Source organism: Pleurodeles waltl, chromosome 2_1, assembly GCF_031143425.1.
Source record: "Pleurodeles waltl isolate 20211129_DDA chromosome 2_1, aPleWal1.hap1.20221129, whole genome shotgun sequence".
Taxonomy (NCBI): domain Eukaryota; kingdom Metazoa; phylum Chordata; class Amphibia; order Caudata; family Salamandridae; genus Pleurodeles; species Pleurodeles waltl.
The window spans coordinates 413,683,362-413,703,763 of NC_090438.1; positions in this window are offsets into that span (position 1 = coordinate 413,683,362).

Genomic DNA, 20,402 nt, shown 5'->3' on the forward strand with positions numbered 1-20,402 from the left:
TGTACCTCCGCCTGATGATGCTGATGCACAAAAGAACAGGGAGAGCACAAAAAGGGGGGGGGGGGAGCGACAGAAGAAAGACAGGTTGAGTGCATGGCTTACCGCTACTGTTGGCGGACAATACAGACACAGCAGCCCCCTGCACTACGCCGCGCTCTTGGCCTCTACAGATGCAGTTCCTGGGATATGGCCTACATGGCTATGGTGGACATCTGCACACATAGATGACACAGGGGCATGTATACCTGTACCTGGCACTCTACAGAGGTGGGGTGGAGTGGCACATGGTCTGCATTACAGAGGGGCCTAGCCTACGGAACTCGCCCTGGCCTAGGGAAACCCACAGCCCTCCTCCCCCACCCAGACCCCTCCACTGCGCGCAAAGTCAGCAGAATGAGAGTGTACTCACCCACTTGTGTCTGCTGTGATGCCCTCAAGCGCCCATCCAACTCAGGGTAGGCCACTGCCAGGATCCGGAACATCAGGGGGGTCATGGTGCGACGGGCACCCCTCCCACATTGGGAGGCCATCCCCAGCTGAGCCTCCGCCGTCTTCTTGCTCCAGCGGCGAATGTCCTCCCATCTTTTACGGCAGTGGGTGCTCCGTCTCTGGTGGACCCCCAGGGTCCGGACGTCCTTGGCGATGGCACACCAAATATTCTTTTTCTGGTGGGCGTTGACCTACATGACATGGACAGGGGAAGAAGAGAAGTGATTAACAACTGCACCGTCGAAGTGAGTGGCCGACATCCCTGTCCTTGCCATGTGGCACATGCATTCACACTCATTCATGTTCGCTGAACTGTGCCCCCTTCCTTCTTACATCCAGCCCTCTCCACCCAGGCATAGCCCATACAACTTGCACCCTATGTACTCACCTGTTGGTCTGGAGGACCGTAGAGTAGCGTGTACTGGGGGAGGACCCCGTCCACGAGCTTCTCCAACTTCTGTGCAGTGAAGGCAGGGGCCCTTTCCCCAGACGCACGTGCCATTGTCTCTTCAAGACCGAGGTCACAGCAGCACTTGCAGTATAGGTCCACTCCTGTCGAAGATCAGGTATCGAGTGATTGAACAGATAGAAAATGGCGGTCACGTCCGTGGCACTTCGTCATTGGCTCCTGGGACCCATAGGGTCCAATGGTAACCAATGCAGCATTGTGCCGCGGTCTACGACCGCCTACCGCGACGGTGTACAATGCCAGCGCAGTTACTTCACATCCCATTGTCCCACTTTAGAGGTCAGGCATTTGCCATTTCAGGTGCCCACATGGCTTCATTTTCAACTGCGTCACACATACCAAGGCCTGGACTCAACACACAGACAGACAACTTTTGGGAATTTGTTTTGTGTTCTGTGTAGCTGTGCGTACATACCTCTGAATTGCTTGACTCTGTGGTCGCTGTTGTCCTTCCTAGGCACCGTCAGCTGGGACGTGTGAGGAGATGGCGGAATCCTCCGGTGTACTGACCGCTGGTGGACCTGTTGACAATGGAGGAGCGACATTTAATCATCACCTACAGGTTTGACCGTGCCACAATCCAGGAACTGTGTACCCAGTTGGAGCCAGACCTTATGTCACCAATCCGCCATCCCACAGGAATCCCCCCTCAAGTGCAGGTGCTATCAGTGCTCCATTTCCTAGCAAGTGGTTCATTTCAAACAACAGTGGCCATGGCATCAGGGATGTCCCAGCCTATGTTTTCCAACGTGTTGTCCAGAGTGTTGTCTGCCCTGCTGAAACACATGAGGAGCTACATCATTTTCCCTCAGGTGGAGGATTTGGTTACAGTTAAAGGTGACTTCTATGCCCTGGGACATATCCCTAACATTATAGGTGCCATTGATGGGACCCATGTAGCTCTGGTCCCCCCCTACAGGAGTGAACAGGTGTACAGGAACCGGAAAAGTTATCATTCCATGAATGTACAGATGGTAGGTTTGGCAGACCAGTACATCTCGCAGGTAAATGCTATGTTCCCTGGCTCAGTGCATGACGCCTACATCCTGTGGAATAGCAGCATCCCTTATGTGATGGGTCAACTCCAGAGGCACCGGGTGTGGCTATTAGGGGACTCCGGTTACCCCAACCTGTCATGGCTACTGACCCCAGTGAGGAATCCCAGGACCAGGGCAGAGGAACGCTACAATGAGGCCCATGGGCGGACTAGGAGGGTGATCGAACGAACCTTCGGTCTCCTGAAGGCCAGGTTCAGGTGCCTCCATATGACAGGTGGTTCCCTATTCTACTCACCAAGGAAGGTGTGCCAGATCATCATTGCCTGCTCTATGCTTCACAATCTTGCTTTGCGACGGAAGGTGCCTTTTCTGCAGGAGGATGGTCCAGATGACGGTGTTGTGGCAGCTGTGGAGCCTGTGGACAGTGATGAGGAGGAAGCAGAGGAAGAAGACATTGACAACAGGGACTCAGTTATAAAGCAATATTTCCAGTGACACACAGGTGAGAACACTTTCTTTACTAATACTTTTACTTTCACACTTCTACCTCTATCCTGTCTGTCAATTTCAAACTGTATTTGGTAACTGAGTTGTACATTTCCATTACGGTTTCACAGGTGTGGTTACCAACGTGTGTCATCTGCTTGCATCCTTCATGGACTTGTGATGTGTGACATAGGTATGTTGATATTACTATTGAGAACGGATTTTGTCATTGTTATAGCTAATACACATTTTCAATATCACAGACTGACTCCAGATTGTTTTGTGGTTCAATGGTGTTTATTGAAGTGCTGATTATTGGAGGGGGTGGTAAAATGGTGATGGGTGATGGTGGAGGAATGTCCATGGCAGAGTCCAGTCTATTAGTCTCACAGGTGCACTGCCCATATGGGCATAGGAAGTGGAGCTGGGCCAGTTCCAATATGGACAGGGTTACAAAGTGGGACAGTGGGATGACAATCAGGGTGGTCTCATTTCTTGGCGGGGGTCTTGCCATCATGCTCTGTCCTGTTCCTGGATCTCAGGGACCACTTGCGGGGTGGTTGTCCGTCTGCAGGGGGTGGGGTGCTGGTGTGGTGGTCCTGTGGCGGGGCGTCCTGTCCACTAGCACCGGCGGAGGTGGTGGGCAGTTCATCGTCCAGGCTAGTGTCAGGGGCCCCTTGGAGTGCCACGGTGTCCCTCATGGTGTTCTGTATGTCCTTCAGCACCCCTACGATGGTGCCCAGGGCGGAGCTGATGGTTCTGAGTTCCTCCCTGAAGCCCAAATACTGTTCCTCCTGCAGGCGCTGGGTCTCCTGAAACTTGGCCAGGACCGTAGCCATCGTCTCCTGGGAGTGGTGGTATGCTCCCATGATGGAGGAGAGGGCCTCGTGGAGAGTGGGTTCCCTTGGCCTGTCCGCCCCCTGTCGCACAGCAGCCCTCCCAGTTCCCCTGTGTTCCTGTGCCTCCATCCCCTGGACCGTGTGCCCTTTACCACTGCCCCCAGGTCCCTGTTGTTGTTGGGGTGGTGGGTTATCCTGGGTTCCCTGTAGTGGTGGACACACAGCTGATTGACGTGTCCTGGGTACGGAGGTATGGGCCCGCTGGGTGGGTGCTGCACTGGTGTTTCCAGAGGGTGGAAGGTCAGTGTTGGGCTGTGCCTGTGCGAGGGGAACCGACTGTCCCGAGGCCCACGATGATCCGGGCTGGTCATCTGGATCCAGTTGGACAGAGATGCAGTCATCACTGTGGGCCTCTTGTGGGGGTGGGGTAGAGATGTCTGGACCTTCCTGTCTGGTGACGTTAGGTAGTGGTCCTGCAGGGGTAAAAAAGCATGATTATTGCATGTGTGTGTGTCATGGTGTGCAATGGGTGGGTGAGCGTGTACCCCAGTGCTAGCATTCCTGTGTGGGGGCTTGTGTGATGATGGTTAGGGGTTGTTATGGGTATGTTCAGTGGGCATGCTTTAGTGATGGGTGGCCATGCTTTGTTGTGTCATGCAGGGCTTGGTGTTGGGATGGGTGGTTTGTGTTACTAGTACATTAGTGAGGAGTTGGAGTGATAGGGGATGGGGCGAGGGTGGGGGTGTGTGATAGCATGCAGGTAGGGTGGGGATATGATAGTTAAGATTTGACTTACCAGTGTCCATTCCTCCACCGACTCCTCAGAGGCCCTCAGAATGCATAATGGTCAAGACCTGCTCCTCCCATGTTGTTAGTTGTGGGGGAGGAGGTGGGGGTCCGCCGCCAGTCCGCTGTACCGCAATGTTGTGCCTGGAGACCACGGAACGCACCTTCCCCGTAGGTCGTTCCACCTCTTCCTGATGTCCTCCCGATTTCTTGGGTGCTGTCCCACTGCGTTGAACCTGTCCACGATTCTTCGCCATAGCTCCATCTTCCTAGCTATAGAGGTGTGCTGCACCTGTGATCCAAATAGCTGTGGCTCTACCCGTGCGATTTCCTCCACCATGACCCTGAGCTCTTCCTCCGAAAACCTGGGGTGTCTTTGCCGTGCCATTGGGTGGTGTAGGTGATGTGTGGGGTGGTGTATGTGGTGATGAGTGTGGTGCTGTGTAGTGACGTGTGGTGTTTTGTGCGTGGATGTTGTGCGGGTGATGGTGTTGTGTGCCTCTGTGTGGTGGGTTTGTCTATTGCTGTGCTCTCTCTCTGGCCTTCGTCTCAAATTTTTGGTCGTAGGGGTTTGTGGGTGATGTGGGTGTGCGTTTTATATTGTGTTGGGTGTGTGGGAGGGGTGTTTGTATGTGTATCAGGTGTGTGTATTTCGAATAATCCAATGTGGCGGTGTTTTGGAGATGTGTGTGTATTTTGAGCGCGGCGGTGTGTACCGCCAATGGAATACCGCAGTTGAAAGACCGCTGCGTGGTTTCGTGGGTCGTAATAGCATGGGCGTGTTTCTGTTAGCGTGATGGTGGAGGTTTTGTTTTCGCCAGTTTATCACTGACCTTTGGTGTGGCGGACTTGTGTGGGTGTCTGAATTTCGGCGGTTTCAGAGATGTGGGTCATAATAGCTGTGGCGGAATTCCGCGGTTGCAGCGGTATGTTGGTTGTCTTCTGCTTGGCGGTAAGCAGCTTTTGCCGCCAATGTTGTAATGACCCCCAAAGTTTATTAAACCTCATGAGGTGGTACTACAGTTCAAACAGCACCATTCGGTAATGTTTGAAGTAGCAAACTGAATTAAGAGAGCATGGTCCTTTTATACCCACGCAGGGGCTAAAAAAAGGTGGTACAATTATAGAAGCAAGACTTGTATACATATAAGGTCATATGGAAATGCACAGTCAACAGGTAGGAGGGGCTCACAGTTTTCAAGGACTAGTTGAAACATTACTGTCTGTTACTAATTACTAACAGCTGCAGATCTTACTGGACATGTGTGGAAGTGGGAGATGCTAAATATAACTTGTCACTAGACAGATTTTCAAGAGTAGCTAACAGGAAGGTAGGACAGAGCACATGGCAGCATGTGGCAGAGATAATGGCTGCCATGAATACAAAATGGATTCCGCGAAATGTTCACAATAGTTGCTAAATACAAGATGTTTCTGCTAATGCTTAATCTAATTGCTACTAAATGACAACACGCGTGCACTACATATAGGTCAATACCTATATGTACCATCACCATGGTGACTCCAAACATGGCCATGTAACATGTCAAGGATAATGGAATTGTCACCCCAATACCGTTCTGGTATTGGGGAGACAATTCCATGCATCCCCGGGTCTCCAGCACAGAGCCCGGGTACTGCCAAACTAGCTTTCCGGGGTCTCCACTGCAGCTACTGCTGCTGCCAACCCCTCAGACAGGTTTCTGCCCCCCTGGGGCATGGGCAGCCTGGTCCCAGGAAGGCAGAACAAAGGATTTCCTCTGAGAGAGAGTGCTACACCCTCTCCCTTTGGAAATAGGTGTGAAGAGCTTGAGAGGAGTAGCCTCTCCTGGCCTCTGGAAATGCTTTGAAGGGCACAGATGGTGCCCTCCTTGCATAAGCCAGTCTACACCAGATCAGGGATCCCTCCAGCCCTGCTCTGGCATGAAACTGGACAAAGGAAAGGGGATTAACCACTCCCCTGACCAAAACCTCCCAGGGGAGGTGCACAGAGCTACTTCAGTGGGTCCCAGACCTCTGCCATCTTGGATGCAGATGTGTGAGGGCACAATGGACAGCTCTGAGTGGCCAGTGCCAGCAGGTGACGTCAGAGACCCCTCCTGATAGGTGCTTACCTTTCTCTGTAGCCAATCCTCCTCTGTGGGCTATTTAGGGTCTCTCCTGTGGGTATCTCACCAGATAACGAATGCAAGAGCTCACCACAGTTCCTCTTCACTTCCCTCTTCGACTTCTGCCAAGGATCGACCGCTGACTGCTCCAGGACGCCTGCATAACCACAACAAAGTAGCAAGAAGACTACCAGCAACATTGTAGCGCCTCATCCTGCCAGCTTTCTCAACTGTTTCCTGGTGGTGCATGCTCTGAGGGCTGTCTGCCTTCACCCTGCACTGGAAGCCAAGAAGAAATCTCCTGTGGGTCGACGGAATCTTCCACCTGCCAACGCAGGCACCAAACTTCTGCATCACCGGTCCACTGGGTCCCCTCTTATCCTGACGAGCATGGTCCCTGGAACACAGGACCTGGGACCAAGTGTCTCTCACAGTCCAGTGGCCATTCTGTCTAAATTTGGTGGAGGGAAGTCCTTGCCTCCCCACGCCAGACAGTAATCCTGTGTACTCCGTGAACTGCAGCTGCTCGGGCTTCTGTGCACTTTTGCAAGACTTCCTTTGTGCACAGCCTAGCCCACATCCCCAGCACTCCATCCTGTATTTTCCAACTCGCTGAGTTGGACTCCAACATCGTGGGACCCTTTTTTGTGGCTCTGAGTCGACCGCTGTCCTCAGATACTCTAAGTGCCTTTTCAGGTGCTTCTGCGGGTGCTGCCTGCTTCTGCGTGGGCTCCCTGAGTTGCTGAGCAGCCACACTCTGTCTCCTCCTCCACGGGGCGACCTCCTGGTCCTTCCTGGGCCCCAGGAGCACCCAAAATACTCAACCGCGACTCTTTCAGCTAGCAAGGCTTGTTTGTGGTCTTTCTGCATCAAAATAACTCTGCATCCTCCAGCACGCCGTGGGACATCTTCTGACCAAAGTTCCTGGCACCTTCCGTTGTTGCAGAATCTTTGGCTTCTTTTGCCCAGAGGCAGCCCTTTTTCACCTTCATCTATGGTTTGGTAGGCTCCTGCCCCCCCTGGACACTTGCGTGACTCTTGGACTTGGTCCTCTTCCTTTACAGGTCCTCAGGTCCAGGAATCCATCTTCAGTGTTTTTCAGTCAGTTGTTGTCCTTGCAGAATCCCCTATCTCAACTTTACTGTCTTTCTGGGGTAGTGGGGTAACTTTACTCCCACTTTTCAGAGTCTTGTGGTGGGGTATCTTGGGCACCCTTAGTGTTTTCTTATACTCCCAGCGACCTTCTATACACTACACTAGGCCTGGGGTCCATTGATGGTTCGCATTCCACTTTTGGAGTATATGGTTTGCATTACCCCTAGGCCTATTTCTCCCTATTGCATTCTATTGTGATTCTACATTGTTTGCACTACTTTTCCAACTGTTACTTACCTGATTTTGGTTTGTGTGCATATAATTTGTGTATATTACTTACCTCCTAAGGGAGTGTATCATCTGAGATACTTTTGGCATATTGTCACTAAAATAAAGTACCTTTATTTTTAGTAACTCTGAGCATTGTGTTTTCATATGATAGAAATGGTATAGTAGGAGCTTTGCATGTCTCCTAGTTCAGCCTAAGCTGCTCTGCTATAGCTGGTCTATCAGCCTAAGCTGCTAGAACACCTCTATTCTACTAATAAGGGATAACTGGACATTGCACAAGGTGTAAGTACCACAAGGTACCCACTATAAGCCAGGCCAGCCTCCTACAATAATTATCACTCCTGATAAAATACAACACTGGGGAGTTTGCACTGAGGAATTTGAAATTATTAAGATGTGGAAATGATCACCCATTCAGATTTTTTGGGGTAAAGCCATGGATTTTCATGCTTACCACATCCATACCCACTGCTAAAGTACAGTACATCCTGTTAAATTCCTTCACATTAAACCTGTTAAATTCTACAAAAGGTGTAAACCTAGGGAGATAAACCTCCCACCACTTATAAATGCTATCCCTGCACATGTTTTGGTCAGTGATTGCAATTTAACAGGAAACATGTAATCACAACCTAAATATATTTTTATAGTTTTTCACTAGAGGCAGCTTTAGCTCTCTACCACAATTATTTTATTACTATGTTTTTAAAATAAACCACGTGTCCCCGCTGCTGCAATCAGGTGCTGCATCTGGCACACTGATGCCGGCCATGGGACTCCTCTGACTGGGTGTGTGTGGCTAGAAAAAACAATATTTCACATTTTAGATGCTACATAGACCTTCCCCTTTTTTCAACCAAATATAACCACAATGCGTGACTACAGTTAAGTTTGCAATATCTCCTCTTCCATATAAAATATCACTTTGGGCATTTTTCTGCTTGACTATGTTAGAAATGTGAGTAATCAAGCCGACCATAATGGAGGGGCAGTGATAGGATAATAACTGTCAGTCATTTAAAGAACAATAAAGAGGTAGAATAAGTTGGTCAATGAAGGACATGTGGTGTGGTTTAGTTTGGCAATTTTGGAAAATGCAAGAAGACCATCCTCATGCTACTTTACTGCCATGCTGCACTGTCTTTGAAACTGCTTTGATAATACAACACAACATTGGTGGGGACACCATAAGCTTGGCCACCCTCTCGTCATTTGATCATGAGCAAGAAAACCAAAGCCTTCTCAACAAACCAGCATAGAAGAGCTTGCTTGGGTCTTCAAACTCTCAATCTTAACAGTAGACTAATTAATCTAGTGTCTTAGGACCTCATTACGAGTTTGGCGGGCAGACCAACAGACTGCCATGCTGGCAGTCCTAAAAAGACTGCCATGTTGGCGGTCTTTCAGACTACTCTATCATGAGTTATAAAGGCAGGAACGGCAATCAAAATAGGCTGACCGGCAGGGGTGCAGAGGGCTGGATATAGGTAGTCCTTCCTCCAGCGCCGACAGCACCTTAACCAACCATTGACCAAATTACAAGCAAGATACAACTGCACATTGGATATATTTGAAAACAACACAGCTGACACACATTGCCACATACCCACACTGGACACACCTGCCAAGATCACTATAAAACACACTCCACACAATCCTTTGTATCTCCAATGTAAAACACTGAAGCCAGAGTGTTCTGTAAACAGAACAGATATTAGGCACAACTTTTTTTAACCATCTTTTTTTCACACTCAGTACACACTTTTGTCCATTCACACCCTATTGCACTTCCCCTCTTTAGGAAGTCACTCTTACACATTTTATTCCACTGTGTCACGTTAAAAAAAAACTATTTTACTGAGGATGAGTTAAGATTCATAAAGGATAAGAGTTGATCCACAATTGTTTAGAGCACAAATCCAGCATACTCCTCTCAGTAGGAAAATATAAATGAGGGACAGAATAGTTGAAAGACTGAAAGCTTTAGGTACCAACCTGCGCACAAGGGAGGACATCAGGAAGAGGTGAAACAACCTTAAGGGTAAGGTCCGTTCCCTGGGCTCCAGGCACCAGCTGCAAGCCAATAAGACTGGCAACAGCCTTCCCAGTGCCCCATTATATCTCTTTCTTTGGGAGGAGAAAGAATTGACCATACTGTATCCTGAGGGCGTAATAGGAATACCTGGAAAAGTGGAGTCTGGTGAGTCACAACACTGAACATTTCACCAAAATGCTATGTTATGCATGCCCACAGCTCATCTTTTGCCACTCTTGGTGTCACTCCACTCACCAGCCCAGTGTCTGGCTGTCTAAAGACCTCTATTCGGCAATCAACATTTGAAGTGTACTCACTTTGTGAGATGACATTTGTATAGTGTGTGTAGTACAGGGACTGACATGAATACAGCTCCTAGCAGACACTGTTCTACAACTTCAAACACCAAACCAGCGGTCACTTATCCACACACCCCTATTTGACAAATCACACATGAACGTCACTCACCTGGGAGGATACTATTTGTCTAGTATGAGAAGTACAGAACGTGACCTGACTGCAACTCCGAGGACCCACTATTGCTGTAACTACAAAACACTAGCACAGTGGTCACATGCTACAACGCATCAGTTAATGAACTCTTAAATGAAGTGGACTCACCTGGGGGAGAACATTGGTCAAGTGTGTGTACTAGAGAGAATGACCTGACTGCAAGTCCCAGGAGGCACTATTCCTGTAACTACAAACCTTAGCACAGTGGTCACATGCTACAATGCATCTGTTACTCAACTCTCAATTGAAGTGGATTCACCTAGGGGGAGAACATTGGTCAAGTGTGTTTACTAGAGAGTCTGACCTGACTGCAACTCCCAGGAGGCACTATTCTATAACTAAAAACACTAACACAGTGGTCACATGCTACAATGCATCTGTTAATGAACTCCTAATTGAAGTGGACTCACCTGGGGGGGAGAACATTAGTCAAGTGAGTGTGTAATAGAGAGAGTGACCTGACTGCAACTCCCAGGAGGCAATATTCTTGTAACAACAAACACTAGCACAATGGTCACATGCTTCAATGCATCTGTTAATGATCTCTCAATTGAAGTGGACTCAAGTGAGTGCATAGTAGAGAGAGTGACATAACTGCAGCTCACAGGAGGTACTGTTATAGCAATGCCAAACACCAGAACTGTAGTCCCTTGTCAAAGGAGCACTGTCTGCCAACTAACAAGTTAAGTATGTCCAACTGGGAAGAAACCATTTGTCAAATGTAAGAAGTAGAGAGAGTGATATGACTACTAAGGCTAGGAAGGCCATCTGTCTGTAAAACCAACTATCATCCCAGTGTACTCTTGTTCAAATACCATTGCTTGTGAACTCTCAATTGAAGTGGACTCACATGGGAGGATAGCATTTATATAGTGTGTGTAGAACAGGGGGTGACCAGACTGCAACTCACAGCAGGCCCTGTATCTGTAACTCCAAACCCTAATACAGTGTTGTCTTGTCCAAACACCCCTGTATCTTAACTCTCAATTGAAGTTTACTCATCTGGGAGGATGATATTTGTATAGTGTGCATAGTACAGGGACTTACATGACTCTAACTCTCATGAGGCCCTGTTTCAGTAACTCTAAACAAGGCACACTGCTAAGCCAATACCACGAGTATAGTGTCCTGTTCTCCAAAGACTTCTGTCTGGTCACTTAAACATGAAGTGCACTTACTTAGGGGGGTGCCATTTGACAAGTGTATGAATTAGAGGGAGTGACATGACTGCCAAGGCCAGGAGACTCGGTCTCTACAGCTCCAAACACATGTCAAATATCACTGTGTCTTAACTCTCAATTGACATTTACTCACCTGGGAGGGACCAAGATACAGATCATGCTAAAATCTGAGATGTGTCTGGCCACCTAGCTCCATCTTGACCAGCTAATACCTTACCCAGTTTGTACAGCAAATATTCCTAAGGCCCCAAACAGCATCACCAGATTGGAATTGGCAGTAGACACATTCACAGTGCACTGATCACATAATGACTCCAATAACATATACAACAAAATCCTGTGTCTGCCTGTATAACAATCAACTAGGCCTCAAAATGGCCAAAGACATATTTTGCCTATCCACTGTTTTGCCTGCAATGTGGCAAGATGACATTCCACCAAGGGCTAATAATCTGCACATCTCAGCAGCTGCTTCATTCAACAAAAGCTTGCAAGCTCCACAAATGTCAGGTCAATACCATCAATGTCATGGCTACTTGCCACGATAAGATTAACTGCAACATAACTTTGGACAGGACCCATGCTTAGTTTTAATCACCCAGGGTATTAGGGTTCCAGGAGATCCCTATGGGCTGCAGCATTTCTTTTGCCACCCATAGGGAGCTCAGACAATTCTTACACAGGACTGCCACTGCAGCCTGAGTGAAATAACATCCACGTTATTTCACAGACATTTTACACTGCACTTAAGTAACTTATAGGTCACCTATATGTCTAACCCTCACTTGGTGAGGGCTAGGTGCAAAGTTACTAAGTTGAGGGCACCCTGGCACTAGTCAAGGTGCCCACACATATGTCAAGGCAGACTTTGTGAGTGCGGGGACACCATTACACGTGTACACTACATATAGGTCAATACCTATATGTAGCTTCAAAATGCTAACTTCGAATATGGCCATGTAACATGTCTAAGATCATGGAATTGTTCCCCCATTGCAAATCTGGTATTGGGGAGCCCATTTCATGCATCCTCGAGGCTCCACCATGGACCCCCAGTACTCCCAAACCAGTTCTCTGAGGCTTGCACTACAGCTACAGCTGCTGTCACCTCACAGACAGGGTTCTGCCCTCCTGACGTCTGAGCAGCTCAGTCTCAGGAAGGCAGAACAAAGCATTTCCTCTGAGAGCAGGGTGTCACACCCTCTCCCTTTGGAAATAGGTGCTACAGGATGGGGAGGGGTAGCCTCCCCCAGCCTCTGGAAATGCTTTTAAGGGCACAGATGGTGCCCTCCTTGCATAAGCCAGTCTACACCAGTTCAGGGACCCCTTGTTCCCTGCTCTGGTTAAAAACTGGACGAAGAAAAGGGGAGTGAACACTCCCATGTCCATCACCACCCTAGGGGTGGTTCCTAGAGCTCCTACAGTGTGTCCCAGACTTCTGCCATCTTGCTTTGCAAGGTGTGAGGGCACTCTGGGGGGTCCTGAGTGGTCAGTGCAGCAGATGACATCAGAGACCCCTCTTGATAGGTCCATACCTGATAAGGTAGCCAATCCCCCTTTCAGGACAATTTAGGGTCTCTCCTGTGGGTTCTCTTCAGATTCTGCTTGTAAGTTTCCTTCAGGAATCCTCTGCAACTACTACTTCATCCTCTGACCTCAGAAGAACCGCAGCCTGCTCCAGGAACCGCTGTAACAGCAACAAAGTATCCACAGGGATACTTTTGTTCTACAACTTCAGCTCCAGCCAGCAACTGCAACAGTTTCCACAGTGTGCATGCTTTTAGGACTCCCTACCTTCACCCTGCTCCAGAAGGACAAATGAAATCTCCCTTGGGGTAATGGAGTCACTCCCCTTCTCACGCAGGCACCTTCTAAGTCAACGACCGGTTCACTTGGACTCCTCTCACAGCAACGAGCATGCTCCTTGGAACACAGAGGGTGGACCCCATCGACACAGACTTTCCTGAGGTCCTGCTGTTGCAATTTGGAGGAGGAAAGGCCATGCTTTCCCCCAGGACGAGAGTACCACTGTGCACCGCATCTTCTTCATCCCCTGAGGCCTCTGTGTGTATTTGCAACATTCCTTCATGCACAGCATGGCCCAGGTTCCCAGCACTTTGTCTTGTGATGCTCAACTCGCTGAGTTGATCTCCGGTGGCGTGGGACCTTCTTTTGTAGTGCTGCATCAACCCCATTTGCACCTCCTTTGTCCCCATGTCCTGGGACACCCGTGGGTGCTATCTGGTGCTCTGAGGTCTCTATAAAGTGCTGAGAGCCACCTCTTCTTCCTCACACAGAGTTGATGCCCCAGGTACCTCCAGGGTCCAGATAGTACCTAGTTGACGCAAAACGTAACTTTGACAGGACCAAGGCTTGTTGGAGAATTCCAGCACCAAATCTAACCTGCATCCATATTCACGATGTGGAACATCCAGTGCATCATGCAGGAACCTGCTGACATCTTCCTAAGGTGCATTTCTGCAGTCTTCGTCCAACCGAGGACTCTTCTTTTGCACCCTTTTCTGGGTTGGCAGGGGCTCCTGTCCTTTCTGGAACCTCATTCGACTTCTGGACTTGGTCTCCTTCTTTTGCAGGTATTCAGGTCCAGGAATCCACAGATTTTTGTTTGCATACTTGGTTGGTTCTTGCAATAATTCCAATCACTAGGTGTAGTGTCCTAAGGAAACTTGCAGTACTTTACTCCTGCGTTTCTTGGCTTTGAGGTGGGGTATTTTACTTACCTTTACTGTATTCTTACTCTCCAACTGATTCTGCACACACTACACTTTTGTAGGGGAGAATTTGTAATTTGCATTCCACTTTCTTAGTATATGGTTTGTGTTGCCCCTAGACCTATCTTCTCCCATTGCATTCTACAGTATTTACTATTATTTGCAATATCCTATGTCTAATTACTTGCCTTATTTTGGTGTCCAGTATATATATTGTGTATAATACTTACCTCCAGGAAGAGTATTGTCTCTAAGATATTTTTGGTACTGTGTCACCCAAATAAATACCTCTATTTTTGGTAACACTGAGTATTATCTTTACTCGTGTATAAGTACTGTGTAACTTTAATTGTTTTGCTGGGCTTTGCATGTCTCCTAGTTCAGCCTAAGCTGCTCCACTACGTCCATCAGCCTAAGCTGCTAGAACACTACTACATTTCACGAATAGGGGATAACTGGACCTGGTATAAGGTGTTAGTACCTAAGGTATCCAGTACAAACGAGGCCCGCCTCCTACACCACGTCAACACAACATCGCCACCCCTATTATGAATTAACAGTAGGCTTGGCGGTGTTGTGTTGTGCCAATCACTATCGGTCTTGTGGTTGGCGGCACTTCGAACTCATAATGTGGGCCATGGTGTACTATGTGCTTGGCTTAAGGTCTAGAATGGCTGAGTATATGAAAAAGGCCACTAAAAATCTTCAGGCAAGACAGGAGTTACAGAAACAATAGCATGACCAGAAGGCTGTCCTGTCAGTGTACCAACCAGGACAGAAGGTGTGAGTACTGGAGCCTGTGGCACATAGGGCACTCCAGGACAAATGGAGTGTTCTACAACTAATAGTGGAAAAGAAGGGTGAGGTCACTTATTTAGTGGACTGTGGCACTCCTAGAAGTCCTATTAGAGTACTTCATGTGAACCACCTGAAGCCTTACTATGATAGGGCTGACTTAACCCCACTAATGGTCAATGATGAGGGACAGGAAAATGAGAGTGGCCATCTCCCTGACCTCCTCTCCAACACGGCAGCTGATGGCTCAGTGGAAGGAGTTATTCTTGCAGACTGCCTCTCTGAACAGCAGAAGAAGGACTGCATTTTCAGAACTCTTTTCTCTGACACCTGGTTATACCACTTGGTGTGAATATATCATAGATACTGGAGACAGTTTACCTGTCAAAAGTAAGATTTATAGACAACCTGACCATGTCAGAGACTTTATTAAATCAGAGGTTCAGAAAATTCTTGACCTACGAGTGATTGAACACTCTTATAGCCCCTGGGCCATCCCAGTGGTGCTTGTACCCAAGCCTCATTGTCAAAATGGGGAAAAGGAAATGAGGTTCTGTGTAGATTACAGGGGCTCAAAATAGTCATTGTAGAAAAGTACCCTCTTTTTGGCATGTTACCCCCAATTTCTGCCTGATGTCAGTGTGTTTTGACTGTGTCACTGGGATCCTGCTAGCCAGGACCCCAGTGCTTATGGTTTTTGGCCTGCTTGTCAGTATGTTTCACTGTTTTTGAAAGAATGCTTGACTGTGTCACTGGAGTCCTGCTAACCAGGACCCCAGTGCTTATGCTCTCTCTGTTCTCAAATTGATCACTATATACTGGTAATGCAGTATTTCATCCCAAATTGGCATACTTGACACCTCTTATAAGTCCTTAGTATATGGTAATTAAGTACTTATGGTACTTTGCTACCCAGGGCATTTAGTTTCCAGGGGATCCCTATAGGCGGCAGCATTACTTTTGCCAACCATAGGGAGCTCATGCAAAAGCTTCATCAGGAGTGCCTTTGCAGCCTGCGTGAAATGATGCATGCACCCTTTCACAGCAATTTTGACTGCACCAGATCACTTATAAGTCAGATATATTTCAGGCATTCCAATGCCAATCACTATCGGTCTTGTGGCTGGGTGCATAGTACCTGTGTGTGAGGGCACCCTTGCACTAGCAGAGGTGCCCCCACGTCATCCAGGGCCATTTTCTTAGACTTTGTGAGTGCATGTACGCCATGTTACGCATGCAATGGAGATAGCTATACCTATGCCCAGCTTCACAATGGTAATTCCGAACATGGCCATGTAAGGTGTCTAACATCTTGGAATTGTACCCCAATACTGATTCTGGTATTGGTTTTACAATTCCATGCACTCTGGGGGCTCCTCAGTGGATCCCAAGTACTGCCATAAAAAGACTTCTGATGATTTCCAGGTAGCCCCAGCTGCCACCACCTCGCAGACAGGTTTCTGCCCTCCTGTTGCTTGAGCAGCTCAAGCCCAGGAAGGCAGTAGAAATCATTTCCTTTGGGGGAGGGGTGTTGCAGGCATGGGAGGGGTAGCCTCCCAGAGCCTCTTGAAATGCGTTGAAGGCCCCTCCTTGCATAATCCAGTCTAAACCAGTTCAGGGAGCTCCAGTCCCTGCTCTGGCTTGAAATTGGACAAAGGACAGGGGATTCACCACTCCCCTGTCCATCACCACCCCAGGGAGTGTGCCCAGAGCTGCTCCAGAGTGTTACTGGGTTTTGCCATCTTGGAATCCAAGGTGGTAGGGTATTCTGCGAGCATCTGAGTTGCCATTGCCAACAGGTGACATTAAAGCCCTCGCCTGATAGGTGCTTACCTGGTTAGGTGACCAAACCCCCTTTCAGTGCTATTTAGGGTCTCTCCTCTGGGTGTTTCTTCAGATTTGGATTACAAGACTCTAGCAGGAGTCCTCTGCATCCTTTACTTCATTCTATACCAACTGAAACGAAGCTGAACCCTCCAGGATCTCTACAAACTGCACCAAAGCAGCAAAGACGACTTCTGCAACATTGTATCTTCAGCTCCAGCCAGCAACTGCAAATGTTTCCAGGTCGTGCAACTTCTGAGGACTGCCTGTCTTCAGCCTGCACCAGAAGAACCCATGGAATCTCCCGAGAAGTTATGGAGACACTTCCCTGCTTCAGCAGGCACCTTTCTGCTGCAATGACTGGTGGCGTGGGTCCCCTCTCCAGAAAACGAGCATGGATCCAGCAACACAGGTGGTAGACTAAAGTGACCCCAACAGTCCCAACATCCAGCTGTCCAACTTTGGGAAGGTAAGAGTTTGCCTCACCATGCAAGACAGTACCCCCGTGCACCGTGAGACTTGTAATAGCCAAGGTTCTTCATGCACAGCACAGCACAGCTTAGGCCCCTAGCACTCTATCCTGCAAAGCACAGCTTCCAGAGTGGTTCTCCGGCGGCGTGGGATGCCTTTGGGCCATGCTGCATGGGCCTCCACTTGAACCTTCTTTGTCCCCTTGCTATGTGACTCTTGTGCATGCTGCCTGGTCTTCTGAGGGCTCTCTGAGTTGCTGAGATCCCTCTCTGTCTCCCCCTTCTTGGTAGACACCATTAAGTCCCTCCTGGTCCCGGGCAGCGCATCGCCTGCTACCACGAGTTTTGCATGTGTCAAGGCTTGTTGGCAGAATCCAGTGATGCAAATGGGACTGCAATCATCCATCCGACGTGGGGCATCATCTGCACTAACCAGGAACCCGCAACCGTCTTCTTGGGTGCAGTACTGATTGTTCTTCTGCACTGGTGGTTCTTCTTTTGCACCTTCATCCGGGTAAGCAGGGGCTCCTGTTCTCCCTGGACTCTTCAGTGCTTCTGGACTTAGCCCCCTTCTTCCACAGGTCTTCAGGTCCAGGAATCCATCATTGATGTCTTGCAGTCTCTTCTGGTTCTTGCATAATCTTCTTTCTCGTGTTCGTGTATGTTCTAGGAAAGTTACTGTGATTTTCTCCTGCTTTCCTTGGCTCTGAGGTGGGTTTTATTACTTACCTTTGGTGTTTTCTAATACTTCCAGTACCCCTCTACACACTACATTTGCCTAGGTGGTAAAGCAGCTATTGCATTCCACGTTCTTAGTATACGGTCTGTGTTCCCCCTAGGCTCATTTAAAACTATTGTGATTTTCACTATTTGCACTGTTTCTTAACTGTTATGACAGCCATTTCTACATACTAGTGTATATATTTTGTGTAGTACTTATCTCCCAAGGGTGTATAGTCTCTATTGTATTTTTGGCATTTTTGTCACCAAAATAAAGTACCATTATTTTTGTAACACTGAGTATTTTATTTCATGTGTGTGAGTACTGTGTGACTACAGTGGTATTGTATGAGCTTTGCATGTCTCTTAGTTAGGCCTTGACTGCTCATCCACACTTCCCCTAGAGAACCTGTCTTCTGGACACTGACTACATTTCACTAATAAGGGATAACTGGACCTGGTATAAAGTGTAAATGCCTTAGGTACCCACTACAAACCAGGCCAGCCTCCTACAATGACAGTGTGCATGGTGTATGTGACCGCCATGTTCTGCAGATTCACTCACTTGATTCCTGACACTGCTGTCAGCCACACCTCCATGACCTGAGCTGCTGTGTGCCGCCGCTGGGAGCAATCATGTCACATCCTGCAGTTGACTGGGCCCCTGATTTCTCTCCAGAGGAGCTGGAGAGGCTAGTGAATGAGGTCCTATCCCTGCATGAACAGATCTATGGCTCAGCAGAGGAGCAGCAACATGTGCCTGTTGTTGGAGTCTGGGATGGACAATGTACAGGTATTGGTGGCCAATACCATATGTTAAGTTCAGTCACATTGTGTTGTGTGAGGTTTTTTGGGTCCTATATCCTCATTGTTTTAGATACATAACTAGGTAAGGAGACATTACTGCCATCCACTGACATCTCTTTCCTCATTTTAGAAATGGTGTCTCTGATTGGCAGTTAGATTGCACTCTGTCCAAACAGGGACCCTCATTCTAGTCAGGATAAGGGAGTTACACTCCTAAGACAACCACTGTTCACCCCTTTTGAGCTTAGCACAAGCAGTCAGGCTTATCTCAAAAGAAATGTTTAAAGTATTTGTACCAACACACACAGTAATACAGTGAAAACACTGTACAATGGACATCACACCAGTTTATTAAAAAGGAAATATTTATCTAAATCAAACAAGACAAAAACAACAAAAATCCAACATACACAAGTAATGTTATGGATTTTCAAAATAATAGATTCTTTCTCTATAGAAAACAATGGAAACGTTGTTAGACAAAGTACCAGGTTAGCATCACAAATATAACCGCACGCGCGAGCGTGAATCGGAAAAGCCAGCGATGCATCAATTCCTCACTCACAAGAGCGGCCGTGTATAATTTCTTCTCCTGTCTGCAGGTGATGCATTATTTTGCTCTCCCACATGAGAGCGATGCATCAATTTCCATACGGGGCACCCTGTATCTACGCAGGTTCATGATGATTTTGATGCCCATCGATGATGCGTGAGAAATCTGGCCGCAGGGTGAAAAAAACTATGCTGCATTGGGTTTGCGTCATTTCCAGCAGCCCCAATTGGGTGTTGCATAATTTTTCCAGCCCCAATGCAGGTGATGCATTGAAATCAGCAGTGAGGTGGCTGGCGCATAGTTTTTTCAGCCATGTTGCAGGTGGTGCATCAAAATGTGCCCCGCACGGCTCACTATGCGTGGATTGCAGTCCTTGTTCTACCAGCTTCACCTTTCAAGGGCCCCGGGACTGGATAGGGCAACACTTGGCAGGGGACATTTCTCAAGAGAGAGTCCGAGTGCTGGCAGAGCAAGACCTTGATGGCCCTTAGACTTCAAAACAGGAGGCAAGCTCAGTCCAAGCCTTTGGAGATTATTCACAAGCAAGAATAAATCACAAAGTCCAGTCTTTGTCCACTTTAAGGCAGAAGCAGCAACTGCAGGCCAACTCAGCAAAGCACAGTTACAGGCAAAGGAGCAGTTCTCCTCCTCTAACTCCTCAGCTCTTCTCCTTGGCAGAGGTTACTCTTTGTTTGGGGTCGACTACTTATACCCCTTTCTGACTTTGAAGTAGGAAAACTTCAAAGGAAAGAGACTGTTGTTCACAAGATCTTGCCTTGCCCAGGCTTGTCCCTAGACACTCACCAGGGGGTTGGAGACCGCATTGTGTGATGGCAGGAACAGCCCATCCGGTGTAAGCGAACATTCCTCGCTCCACTCTCGCCCGATGGCTGCTCAAGAGGTACAGACAGCACCACACCTCCCTTAGTGTCAAGATCCAGTAGATATTCACTAACAGCCCAACTGTCAATCTGACACAGACAGGGAAAAAATAAGCAGGGAGAGTCACAGAATGGTTTACGCAAGAAAATGGCCACTTTCTAAAAGTGGCATTTTCAAACTGACAATCTAAAAACCAACATTACCAAACGATGTATTTTTTTAAATTGCAAGTTCAGAGACCCCCAACTCCAAATCTCGATCTGCTCTCAAAGGGAAACTGCACTTAAAAGTCATTTAAAGGCAGACCCCCTGTTATCCTATGAAAGAGA